Below are 13,619 nucleotides of genomic sequence, written 5' to 3' on the forward strand. Positions count from 1 at the left end.
CTCTATGATTCTATGATTCTATGATTCTACATTTCCTTTGCTGAACCTTTCTACATTTCTTGACGCCCATGAGGACAATTCAATAAAAGCAGCCCGAGACTCTTCTGCTTGCCCGTTGACACAAGTGAATGTGGCCAACACCACCAATCTCTTTGCACATTGCAAAATACAAATATGGAAAATGTTTTGCTTCCCCAGTTTGTGTTTCCACATTGCCTTGATAGGACATTAATTTTATCTAGCACTATGTGAGGCTGTTTTATTTATTTATTTATTTTAAATGATATTTATTGGGGGAAAAATATTTTTTTTAAAGTTACAAAAGAAAAACAAAGTAGAAAAAGAGAAAAACAAACCACTTCCAACCGTACATATACAAATTCAAAATAAGAAAGAAAAAAACAAAAATACACCACAAACATTTAAAAACATTTAAAAACAAATCCATTGTTCACAACTCCTCAACTGTCATTACCCTCTTTCCTTGACCTCCTCCTCCTCCCCTTCCTTGTATCCTGTTTTTTAATTGTCACAGCAAATCCTTTCCATATTTCATAATATTCTGTCATTACATTACCTTAAATTATTTTAATCTTATCTTACTATAAAAAAACCTTGAGACTTAAAACTTAAATCTTATTTTTACCAACTTCTCATAACCATAATATTCTTGCATAATTCTTTAAACATTTTTACTAAAGCCAAGTAATTTCATTCCAACATTTTTCTAACATTCATCAATTTTATAAAACAGTCCTAGTAGTAAAAAAAAGAGAAATAAAAACAAATCCAATCTTCATCCAGCGTCCCTTCCTCCTGGTCCCGGGTTTTGTCAGTCCTTATTATCCCATCAATCTGGCGCATTAACCTGGTAATCTTATATCCGAGGCCCTTAAGTCCCTTCCATGTCCCTTCTGCGGCTCTTCTTTATATTTATAACTGTATTTTCCTTTGTCTCCTGCTCCTTTCACTCGTGGGAACTCCAACTTAGCAATATTTTTGACCCTTCTCGACAGATCAGCCCCTTTTCCATAATCGACACTAAATTCCATGTGGTATTTAAAAACATGTTTCAGAATCCCTCCAAAATTAAGAGCCCCCACAATCCCAAACATCTCACGGCCCATTGCCAGACTTGAAAAGTCCAAACATCCCTGCATAGGAGGGTCTATCCAACCCCCCATTTCCAAACCAAACCAAACTTTTTCTTTCCAAATCTGGCTTTTTCCAAGTTCATTTGTCAAATCCGAAAGCTCATATTCCTGTAGGGCCTGTTCTGTCAGGACACACTCCTGATTTAATTCCTGGGTGGGCTCCACATATTTTCCCACTGCCTGTTCAAAATTTCCCACTGCCTGTTCAAAATTTCTAATTGAATCAGCCATCAAATTCGTCTTCTCATGTAACTGTTCCAGTAGGGCATTTGTTTTATAGAAAGCACACAACAGAGCTTCTGAATACATTGTCCTGAAGGTCAGATGTCTATTCCCACGATTGTAATCTGTAACAGATGCCAGCTCCCAGGAGTTGGTTACAGTTTCACAGTCTCCCTCTAGGGGGAAAACTTCTGTTTAATCTTTCTTTTAAAGACAAGTCTAGCAACAGAGTTTCTTTTTTTCAGATATTTTGTCAATATTTGTTCCTTTAAGGTGCAAAAGGAAACAATGGAATCACTATGTTCCTCTTCTTTTAGCTATCTGTCAAAAGCGCTTGTTTCTGGTCAATGAGCTTCAAACGTCAGTCCTGACACCCCGCTCCAGGATCAGGAAGGTGGAAAGTTACTTTACTTTAAACTCACTTCTGCAGGTTTAAACAGTCCAGAAAAGATCCCCCTTCTTCTCCTGCTGCCGAAGGGGGGTTCAACAATTTTAAATGATGAAAGCCAATCCTTTAGAGGCGATTTTCTGAGCTCTAGTTTACATTGTCTTTGCTTTATTCTGTCTACAAAGAAACGGAAGGCTGACTTCCTGTTTAGACCTTCCCGTTTCAGTACCAAATTGAAATAAAATTTTTAAGTCCAATTCCTTTCTGCTCGCAAGTCCTTATTTAAAGTCCAATTGTTCAAAGTTTAAGTACTCACGGGTGCTTATTTTAGAAGCCAATTTGTCCCAGGAAAAAGGCAGCGCTCTCCGGCAACAGCTGTGCGGCTTCGCTCCACGGAAATAGCAGTTGACTCACAGCACCGCGCCACTTCCCCCTCTTCGCTTCGGAGCCCGTTAGTGGGTTCCTTTGCGGGTTGGGGGGGCACTAAGGGTGCCCGCCGAGTCCCATGGTCACAAGCTTCATCCGCCTGTGATTTTTAGAAGGGTCCCTGCTTCACCGTAGCGGAGAAGACCCGTTTCGCACGGAGCTAGTCCCTCCAATTCAGGGGGAGTCCTCCATTGCCGATGGCGCCACCCCGGAAGTCCGTGAGGCTGTTTTATTATGCCTTCCTTGCTTTCATGTGATTTTGATGTAAGAATATGGACACATTGTTAGCATCAGGATTCCACCACCACCACTCTGTCTCTCAGTTTCCTTCAGTATTTGTGTGCTGGTACCGGGGTGGGGGGGGTTTAAGGTGCTGGTTTTAACCTTTAAAGCCCTATACGGCCTAGGACCCCCGTGCCTACGGGACCGCCTCTCCTGGTATGTCCCACAGAAGAACTTACGGTCTGCAAATAAAAACATCCTTAAGGTCCCAGGCCACAGAGAGGTTAGGCTGGCCTCAACTAGAGCCAGGCCTTTCTTGGCCGCGGCTCCAATCTGGTGGAACGCTCTGTCACAAGAGACTAGGGCCCTGCAGGACCTGACATCTTTCCGCAGGGCCTGTAAGACAGAGCTGTTCCACCAGGCCTTTGGTCAGGGCGCAGCCTGACCCCCTCCTCTGGCAATCTGCACAGAATTTTGCTTAATGGTTGCCATCAATTTGATTTTAATTAATTTTTATAATGAAAGGTTTTTAGAATGTTGGATTATTTTGATTGTTGTTAGCCGCCCTGAGCCCAGCTTCGGCTGGGGAGGGCGGGGTATAAATAAAATTTATTATTATTATTATTATTATTATATTATTAAGAAAGTGACAGGTTTTGTTACTTCATTGCAGAGCAACATCTGCCTTTGCATCTGGAACCCAACCTGGGGGAAAGGCAGCTCAAGGAAAAGTCTAGCTATCTCATCTGCCTACTGCTTCTTCCTTGCAGGGGCTGCTTTTCAGCAGAAAACTTGGATTTCCAAATGTGAGTTGGCCACAGAGTTTATAGCTCCAGACCTTTCATTGTCAATACAGTTAAAAATACTAGAAGCTACTGCTGAGAACCCAATATGATTACTACACATCTATCAGTATGTCCCTGGGGATCAGTCGCTGGGTATCATAAGCAGAAGAGGTCCTGCTTCTGGGCTTCTCATACATATCTGTTTGGTCCCTGTGAAAACAGAATGCTAAACTAGATAAACCAGGTCTGATCCACCAGGGCTCATCTTACGTTCTTATGAGGAGTGAAACTAGATGTCATTGTGGAAAACAGAAAAGATTGCAGGAGGGGGTTTCAGTATCAGTATCAAACTTTATTTCAGTCACAGACCAGCCTAAGATAAAGCATACAAATAAACTGAACACATAAGACTTTAAACAGGTAAGGGATAAAAACTAGTAATTAAAAGGTGATACATAACTTTAAAAGATGGAAACAAGGACAAATGGTTAAAAGCAACTATAAGGGAAGGAGCATGAAGGAGCACAGGTCTTGCATTTTGGACCTAGTTTGTGGTGCAGACCATCTTTTGATGAATATCCCTCATGGCAGCACAGAATCTTGCAACTGCGTATGTAACATCTGGGTTTTTATCTTGAAGTAGCAGGGAGGTGTAAAGCTGTTCTGTATGTAACATGGAAATTTATGTAGTCTAGGCAAGACGAACCTAGCTCATATATCTGTGTATAGTATTGGCTGTGAAAAAGGCATGTTCTGTTGTTTCCACTTGCCTAGCGCCACAGGGGTATTTCCTCTCCTCATACGGTGTCTGCCTAAAGCGCCTTCCTGGGGGGCTGAAGGGAGGTCTGGCAACGGGCCAGAGGGAAAGCCTTTCAACCTTTTTTTGGCTTGTTCATACCCCATGTCGAGTAAGACCTGTGGGGTGAAGCCTAGAGTTGATATTAGGTTTATCACTATGTATTTACATGTCATTTGGAAACCGTCCTTAAGGGTTAAGGCAGCAAGGCCATGTGGGAGGGAGGATAGTCTAGGCCAGTAATTTAGTGTGGCAAGCCATAGTCTGACCTCAATTCTTACAAATCCAGTTTCAAGATGTATAGTAGCATTGGAGACATGTTTAGGCACTTGTAGGGCTGATCGTAAGAATTTAGATTGTACCAGTTCTAATGGTGCCCAGTTAGCAAGGGGGCCTCATTAGGCACCATATACAAACTGCGCAATGGATTTGGCCTCAAACAGTTTGAGGGTTGCAGGTATCTATTGTCCACCTGAGGTACCTGAGTATTTCATTTACACTTCTCTGGGCATTCCCTACAACATAATCCCTGTGGGCTTTTCTGCCTCCTGAGAAATGAAGGGTTATACCCAAATATTTGAAGCAGGTGACCTGCTCGATCTAATGGCCATTGATGTACCATGAGCAATGTTTGGACCTTTTGGCAAAGACCATGATTTTGGTTTTCTGATAATTTAGTTCTAGTTCGCTCTCCTTGCAGTATGCTGCCAGTATTTTCATGGCTCTTTTAAGGCCTATAGGAGTTATGGAAAGGATTGCTGTGTCATCTGTGTAAAGCAGCACAGGGATATGCTTTCCTGCTAGTTTTGGAGGGTGGAAGTTCATATTGTGGAAGAGGAGTACTGTATCATTTATATAGAAATTGAATAAAAATTCCCAGAGGCTGCTAAAGGAGGGGGGTTTGGCACTGAGCTACTAAACCTTTAACACTGCAGGGGTGGATTAGATGACCCTTGGTGTCCCTTCCAACTCTACCATTCTATGGTTCTATGTGGCTCCCAACAACCTTTTTAAACATACCTTTCAGAGTTTGATTTGACATTTACACTGGTGATAGAGTTCCAGTTCTGGAGCAGTCACCTCTACTTCATACCAGCCATGAAAGCCTATGTGATTTTGAGGTTCACAGACTTCTGCTGCCAGAATTATTAATATCATCCGTTTTTAACATTTTCCTCCAATGTGCTAGAAAGTAGACATTGACTTCCTCCCACCAAACCATTGCCCAAGTTCAAATTAGTTCTCTAGAATGATGGTGAATTAGGGATATCCAGCTTATGTAAAATGGAGGAGGCATTCCGTTCTGAAAACTGAGCTGAGTGTTAAATACGAGAGAGAGAGAGAGAACATGGAAATGTGGAGAACATGTCATTCGCACCTTTCCTAAAGAGTATTCTTAGGAGAAAACCAAGGGCAAACCTTTTACAATATGTTCTATAAAGAACTAGAAAGCAGCAGGTGAAATTGCTTTGTGGTTCAAAAGTGGGCTATGTCAAACCTAGAGCAGTATAGGTCAAGGCCAATGGCTTGTAAATAATGTAATACCTGGGCAATACAACTTACTAAGGTCAATCTGGGAACAAAATATGATTTCTATATGCTCTTGGTGATCTCTAAAAGATGGACACAACCGCTGATTCTATTCCAAGCACAGATGGACCTGAGATTATTCATGCTTCTATTAAGCATCCTCTTTTCAATCTAGATTAGTTGTATATCCTTCTGTCCACAGGGATGGGTGTGGTAACTTGATACCTGTTTGAACACCTTTCCTGTGATTAGTTTACCCATGCCTTTTCCTCCCCACAGATGCCTCAGGTGAACGGGGAAGGAAGTGGTGACTGCAGGCTTGCTATACATCCACCCACAACATCACTAAGCAGGTATGGATATACCCCAATTGCCAGGGCCATATACGTCTGCTTTCAAATGGACATAACACAAAATCAATCTGTGGTGAGCTTTTATATTTGGAATTAATTCAGTTTCTCAAGAAGTGCTTTTCAGGTAAAAAAAAATGCAGAATATATCTAGGTTGTGTATGGGCTATGTAAAATGAAACAAAAAACAAGTATTCATTCTCCACTGATTCTGGAATAAAATGTTGTGTGTATGGCAGCCTAAACTCTTCTCTCTCCAATTAGAAGGCTGGCAGCAATGTGATTGGTTGAAAGCATCCTACATGAATTCTGACTGGCCCAGATTGCACCAATCAGAGCAAAACTGGAGGCAATATGGGGGAGATGTTTTTTGAGGTGCTTGCCATGAACTGATGTTGGGCTGGAAGGACCCACATTATGCAAATTGCAGCAAATGAGTGTCTGCATTAGCTAGACATTTCTAATGAGAAAAGGAGGTTATTTGAAGGAGGTTGGTGGGTGTTGTTGCCCTGCCTGAACACTGCTTTTCTATGTGAAACTCATTGAGGAATAAGCCTCTTCTCCCACCCGCCATGTCACAGCAATTCAAGTCTGAGCAGGAAGACAGGCAGAGAGTGAACCATCATAATGCTGAAGAATGGGAGAAGGTGAGAAAAGCCAGAGAAAGCCTGACTGGCAGCAACAGCAGTGGCTGTTGATTTGTTGCTCACTTCGACTTTATGGGCCAGGCATTTCTGAGCTTAACCAGCTGTTTTTACAAGAGCAGTTAAATGAAATGCAAAAGGAAAAAAGTTGGAAGACAATGTACTTGGGAAAACTGCTATGTCTAGGTTGCAGCATCCAGTAGAGTATTTCAGAAGAAAAGCAGCATAAGGTAAATAATCCATATCACAATTATGTCCCCTTTAAGCCCTTGGACTCAACCGGTTACAAACTGGTGGGCTAAGCTGGCCCTGCAATGGGGAAATAGCTAAAGTGTAGTAGAAATGTAGTTCTTAAAACAGTGTGTAAGAAGATGAGCTGCCATTCCACCTCAGCATCCATCTACTGTATAACTCACAAAAAGAAATGTTTACCACAATTCATTTAATGAGTGTAAAGAACTGTCAATTTCAAATCAAATGGTCAGACTAAATTCTGTTCCCAGATGCATACCTGAAGTTTCTACTGCTGTGGTTTTCAAAAGTCCTTGTTTAGGGAATCTTTTCCTTATGAACATGTCTGCCATGGAATCCTTGCCTGCTGCAGAATATTCTGGAAATGGTTCAGAATAGAAACATGGCTCCATGGGCTTTCCTCAACTGCTTCACACAGGAACTGAATGGGGGAACCATAAGGGAAAATTAGTACAGGTGACAGTAGACACGTTGTCTCTTTTGGATAAGGTTGTCCACCACTATCTTCTCATCAAGGACCCTTTAGGAAGTGTGTGAGGATCCCTGACCCTTCCTGATATGATCCAGCATATCAGAATAACAACAGGTTCTCCAAGTGTATTGGAACAGGGAAATATTCAAGGACACTGTTTAAAAAGTTCTGAAATATGGCATATTCTGTAAAGCAGGAGTGAGCAACCTCACCACCCCGCCATTGAGGGCTGCATTCTCACAGGGGCAATGTGTCAAGGGGCGGCACAAAGGGCCAGCACCAAGGGTGTTCAGAATAAGGATGGGATTCCTTCCATTTTCACCTCAGAGTAGAATTGCCAGTCCAATGCAGGTCTACTCAGTGTGTGTCTACATATGCACAAACACACATGCACACACAAAGTTGATGGAGTTATTCTCAAATAAGTATACACAGCATTTAATACTAAAAAGGAATTAGTCCAGCAAACCAATACCGCTGCTGTTCCAGAAACCAAGTGGAAGTGATTCCTTTCTTATTTTCTCTCTCTCTCTCTCTCTCTCTCTCTCTCACACACACACACACACACACACACACCACAAAACCAGTGGCGGAGAAAGGGGAGCAGTGGGAGCGGTTTGCCCCGAGTGTCATCCCTGGGGGGGGGTGATAAAATCCCCCCTGGGCAGATCGCCAATGTGCCGATAGAGTCGCCGATAGGGACGGGGCGGGACGTGCGGCACCCATAGGGATGGGGCTCACTGTGTCCCTTTGGGTGTCCCGCATGCCACGTCCCTATGGGCGGTTCGCCCCACACCTGGGTGCACTAACCCCAGGTGCCTGAGAGGCTTCCTCTGCCGCTGCACAAACCTACCAATTTGTTTTCAGAAACCTGGGTAAATAAAATCACCATACCAGTCATTCACCCAGGGGGGAAATAAAACCAACCAACCAATCTATTTCTGTCCCATCCAACTGTTCCAAAACTACCTTGAAAGAGGGGGAAACACTCTGAAAGGCCAAGGAAAATTAGGAAGAAACAAACCAAGAGGAAGGGACTCTGAGGGACAGAACAACAAGTTGTGCTGGAAAGCATTGCTGGTGTTAAAAACATTTCAGGTGTTTAATTTAAGGATCTGAAATAGTTGGTTGAAAAGTGAGTGTTTTTACTGTACAATTTCTGGATTAATGTTTCAAGATCAATACCAAAAGAAATCAGATGTCTCAGGCATTTGGAGTTGAGTTTTGATTTCGATATGGGATCTGCCTCAGTCACCCTCCCCAGATTGTCAGTAGAAAATCCTGTACAGTTAAAGCTTAAATATTCCTACAGCTGATGATTAATAGATCATAGTGTCTAATACCATTTTAAATTATGTCTCTTCACAGCGTGCAAATTAAGACTGTACCCATACCTTAATTATCTACTGAATAAGATCTGTGACATTTTTGAATCTGGCTAGAAATCTAAACTAAAACACTTGCCCCCACTTATCCACTACAGATGCACAAAACCGACTTTTGGGGCAAGAACATTTGAAGACATCATAACTGTGGATATATGAGGCAGGAGGAGGACATATACATATAAAATAATGGTGATAGGCATGCTGTTCTTTGACATAGGCTAATAAACCTGCCAAGGATATATAGTTCCATCCTGAGTACCAACTCTAGAAATATTTCATTCATGGCAAACTCTGCTAGGGTCTCCAAGGTTGTCTCTTGAGAATGAAACACTATGACATTTACACACAGCATCAAATACATGATAGAGCAAGTTAATAAAAAGTTGATTGCCATGGTCAAGGATTTCTGTTTACTAAAACCATAGAATTGTGGAGTTGGAAGGGACCACGAGGGTCATCTAGTCCAACCCCTTGCAATGCAGGAATCTTTTGCCCAACTTGGGGCTCAAACCCACAACCCTAAGATTCATGCTCTACCATCAAATATTATTGATAATTCTTGATTATGATTGATAATTCTATTTTTGTGATCATTACTTGATGAAATAAATGTAAGTCTTCAGTGAGCATAAGATAACCACAAACATTTAACAAATTCATTTCTGAAAAGAAATAAAATGTTTGGACACTTCTTGGGAGCTTATCCATAAACCATCTTGATCAGGAAACAGGCCTGTAGTTTCTATGTGAATTCCACACTGACAGCGTAAACCTATACATGTATACTCAGTAACTGCCCTTTGGGGCAAACATCGCATTGGGGTGAGGTAGCTATCATGATACTAGTAACATTTTTTTAAAAAAAAAAAAAAAAAGCCATGAAGGATAGTGGCTTGGATCCAGAGATAACTTCTTCCTTCAGCTCTATGGACTTCTCAAGCGGGGCGGAAGGTGAGCACCCTCACCACCTCAAGACCATGCGGGCAGGGATGGCGTTGCTCAGAGCCTTTGCGGGCACCATGGGAAGACAACCAGGGGAACCATTGCATGCATGAGAAGCACACTGACAGCCCTTCATCGATACCCTGTGTGTGTTCCATGACTGCAAAATACAAAGTAGCTACATTATCAGACTCATTTGTTCTGTTGTTTCATTTCTTTTGAGATAGTCACCTTGCAAGACAAACATTTCTATGGCAGGCAAACGATGCTTCTCAGCTATAAACATCTGCTTATGCTAGTTAAGCTCATAAAAAGGAGTTTGATACAATTAATGTATGCAGTTTTAATGAAACATACAAAACAGTAATTGCACCCATAATTATACTATAATTGAATTGCAATCATATAATTAAAATGGGCTATGCAAAAGCTGTGCCTTTGAAACCATTCAGTGCTCCATCTATTTTGTCATTAATGTCTCTTACCTGTTTCATTCTGCCACAGTTCCTTTACTGAAATACGCATGGAACATGGTGTTGCCTGTGACCCTGAGATGTCTTTTATGCAACTCATCTGTTAACTTTGTGTTGATTTGGCATGTTTACATCATTTGATATATACAAGGATGCTGTCACTCAGTGTCGTCTGCTGGTGTTCTCCTGTCTTTTGGAATAGACTTGACTTTGATCCCCATATCAAGGAAGTTCAGGTGAGGGCTACTTCCAAATAGGAAATAGCACAGAGTGATATGCTTCCTTTATAGCTGCTTCAGAATTCGTGAGAAGGAGACACATAGATCTCCATGAGGACATGGATATTATGCTGTAGGAAGAGGATGACCATCTCGCACGCTGCTTTGCAAAAGTAACCTGTAACGGAATAAGAGGAAGCAGCCTCAACATAGGGCATTTTGATGATGGAAGCTCCATAAATAATGTCACTACTTTCAGTTTTCATTGTATTATACAAAAGTGTTCAAAAGCCAGACCTTGGAGACCATTTCCCAGCCTCACTGACTTGGAAAGGCCATTCACGCGTATTTATAGAAATAAAAATATTTGGGGAGATTTGTGGATATCATTTGTTCTTTGGAACATTTGTCACCCAGAAAACGATGCAAGTTGCACAGGGAAAAAAACCAAAGCATCTAGATGATCCTATTCTGCAAACACCTAATTACCTTGAAAGGTTATGATTAATTCACAGGTCTGCCAATGTACCTGGTGTTTCAGTCTGAAGTGCACATCATTTCAACTCCTCTGCATTGCAGGAGAGGGAAACCTGTAGGGACCATCTGCTCAAGCAGTTCGTTCTGCGCAGTGCTTTCAGGATGAGGCCCTTAGTATTGCAGAACCTGCCCTTTGGAATACCCCCCATTACATACCAGAAAGGTACCATCCTTATCTTTATAGTATTTGGGGATTCTGCTGAAGACCTTCCTTAGAACAAGCTTTCTAAGTGCAGGTTTTAATCCTAGTCGGTGTCTGAATGAATTTTAAATGTGTTTGAAGGTGCACTTGTTATATGCTAGGGTTTGCACCCCTGCTTGCTCCACTCGCCCATCAGCTGCACATGAACCCCACATGAATGCCCCGCAGCTTCCCCTCCCCTCCTCATGCAACCAATAAATCTATTTCCAAAGCTGCTTCTTTCTTCTCTTCTGTCGCTAATTGTATTGAAGTGCAATGCAGTGAAACTATGGGGATATGTGAAGTCCTTTCTCTCCTCCATAAGGAACTGTATAGGACTCTCTTAGTTGGCTCTGCTTTAGGAAAATATGGTGGGAAAATATGGTGTAGGATTAATTAAGCCTGAGAGCTAAGAAAAACAAGCTGGTTTTTTAAAAAACCTACAGGAAATTTGCTTTGAAATTTTCAAAGCTAGTATGTAAAACAAAGCAGGGACCCACCCTTGATTTGATCTTAGCAGATGAGGTCTCATTTTCCTTCTGCTTCAAGCCTTCTTTGCTTCAAATTCCCTATCTTAAAATTGCTCTTGAGTAGCTCCATGCTCTCTGCAGTTCTGTCACTGGAGAAGAAGAGCAAATGCAAAGGTTGTTAGGTTTGCTTCAGCTCCTGCTGTGCTGCCTGTCTCCAGTATCAAAGCATTGCTCGTGAACAAACTTGATTTAGCATATGTTCTCACTTCCAAGACTCGACTTGGTTCACGGAACAAAATACATTGAGTCATTAGCTCAAACAGATGCATTTTCCAAAATAATATATATAGATATATATTGGCTCATTCATTAAGCCCACATTTAAAAAGTATTTCTTGCCCCTCACACAGGCACAATTTCACAATTAGAAGCAGACGAGAAGTGGCACAAAGCTGCATCCTTGGGCTAAGCAGGGTTAAAAGTACTAGATGCAGACTCTGAAAATACTGAGAGCTCCCTTTTGCAAGCTTTGCAAGGAGGCCTGGGGTGGGAGGATGCACCCCTGAGCGTCCCCAGAGCTTCTTGAAGAGGAACCCTTCAATATGACCCCTAGAAGCTAATGGGTGGACGAACTTGGCACCTTAAGGGGATCATTCTGTCAGCACAGGGCATTGTGGTTGCCAGACGGAGTGATCTCCCCCCCCCCGCCCCCATGCTGTTTGGGGGAAGATTGGAGGGAAAGCCCCGTTAGGGGTGGACTTTGGCCTTTCAGATTTTAGCGACATCCTGTATGAGGCTAAAATCCAGCACCTCTGCCTCTCGCCTTCATTCTGCATGTCAACAGCATCATAGCTGCCCTGCCCTGCAATGCCTCCCTCGGTTTGGTTCCCAGTGCGGGGGAACCTCTTGCTCTGCCCCAAATCCGCCTCTGGCCCCATTGCGGCAGTGGCCCTTGTTGCACAGAATGCCTCTAGCACAACTATTTAGTTAAGTCTGGCCCTATGTGACCAACCCCGGGGGGGGGGGGATGATTCTGGAGTGAAGAATCTGCCAGTTCCCTTAGATTCGGTGACAATTCTCTCATTTTAGTTATGAGCAGAATGGGGCAAAATTTCTCAGATTCGCCCACCTTGAGAAATTACTGAGATTTATCTTTTGCTCACTCCTCTAGAAAAAGAAGCCCGATTCACAGAATTTCCGTCAAATATTCTAAGATTTTGTGGGGAGGTGACCACCCCCCTTCCCCCCGTACCCTGGAACAATGCTAGATCTAGGTGTTGTTGAGGATGCAGAGTGGTGGTCCTCACCCCCAGAAAATGATTGGGAAATTTCTCCACCTGCTGGCTAAAAATCAGTGAAATGGGGCTCGTCCACAATTCCACTTGTTCCATGCCTAGAAAGCACAAGGCAGAGTAGTTTTCTGCTTGTCCTCTGCTTTCCATGAATGAGTCAAAACAGTTTTGCCTTTGCTCTGCCACTTTCTCTCAGAAAACTCGCTCTTCAGAGCTAAATCAGAACAAGCAGCATTCCATGGAAAGCTCAACTGCTGTTTGTTCCAATTTATCTAAACCATGGATTTCTATGGGGGAGAGAGGAAGCAGGGGGCAAACAGAAGTGGGAATGAGCCCAGAATCTCTCCAGTGTCTTGGCTGACACATAGGGTGGAGAATTGCAAGCATCCATTTGCACATAGGTACAGAAATTCTGAGTGGTTTCACTGTGTCTTGCCCTCCTGGGAAAAGAGATGAACCATCTATGCCTCTTCCAATAAGTAACTATGTTTGAGAATAACTACACAGAAGGCTTCGCTAGGGTAGATTTCTGGGAATAGCGAAATTTGTGAAGAGGGGGGATAGATCTGATCAGACCATTAAGTGTTGTTCTGCAGCACCAGCACAACATATCCCCAGAAATGGCAGGCAGAGGCTGAAAGCATTTAACCAAGTTCCTGTGTGAAGTACCTAAGATTATAGCACAAAGAACTCAAGAGTGAAGAGAGAGAGAAAACGACCTGTCTTAAGAGAACAGAGAAGTTTCACAATAATTCGGCTAAGCTCACTTTCCACATCAGGCTAAAAAAATAACAATCTTGCACCCAAAGCAAAGAAGGTCCCTAGAGCTCCTTCTGAGGACCAGGGACAAGAAGCTGCACATATTGTGTGCTCATGT

Source organism: Podarcis pityusensis (assembly GCF_964106645.2).
Source record: "Podarcis pityusensis genome assembly, chromosome: 4".
In the NCBI taxonomy this organism is placed as follows: Eukaryota; Metazoa; Chordata; class Lepidosauria; order Squamata; family Lacertidae; genus Podarcis; species Podarcis pityusensis.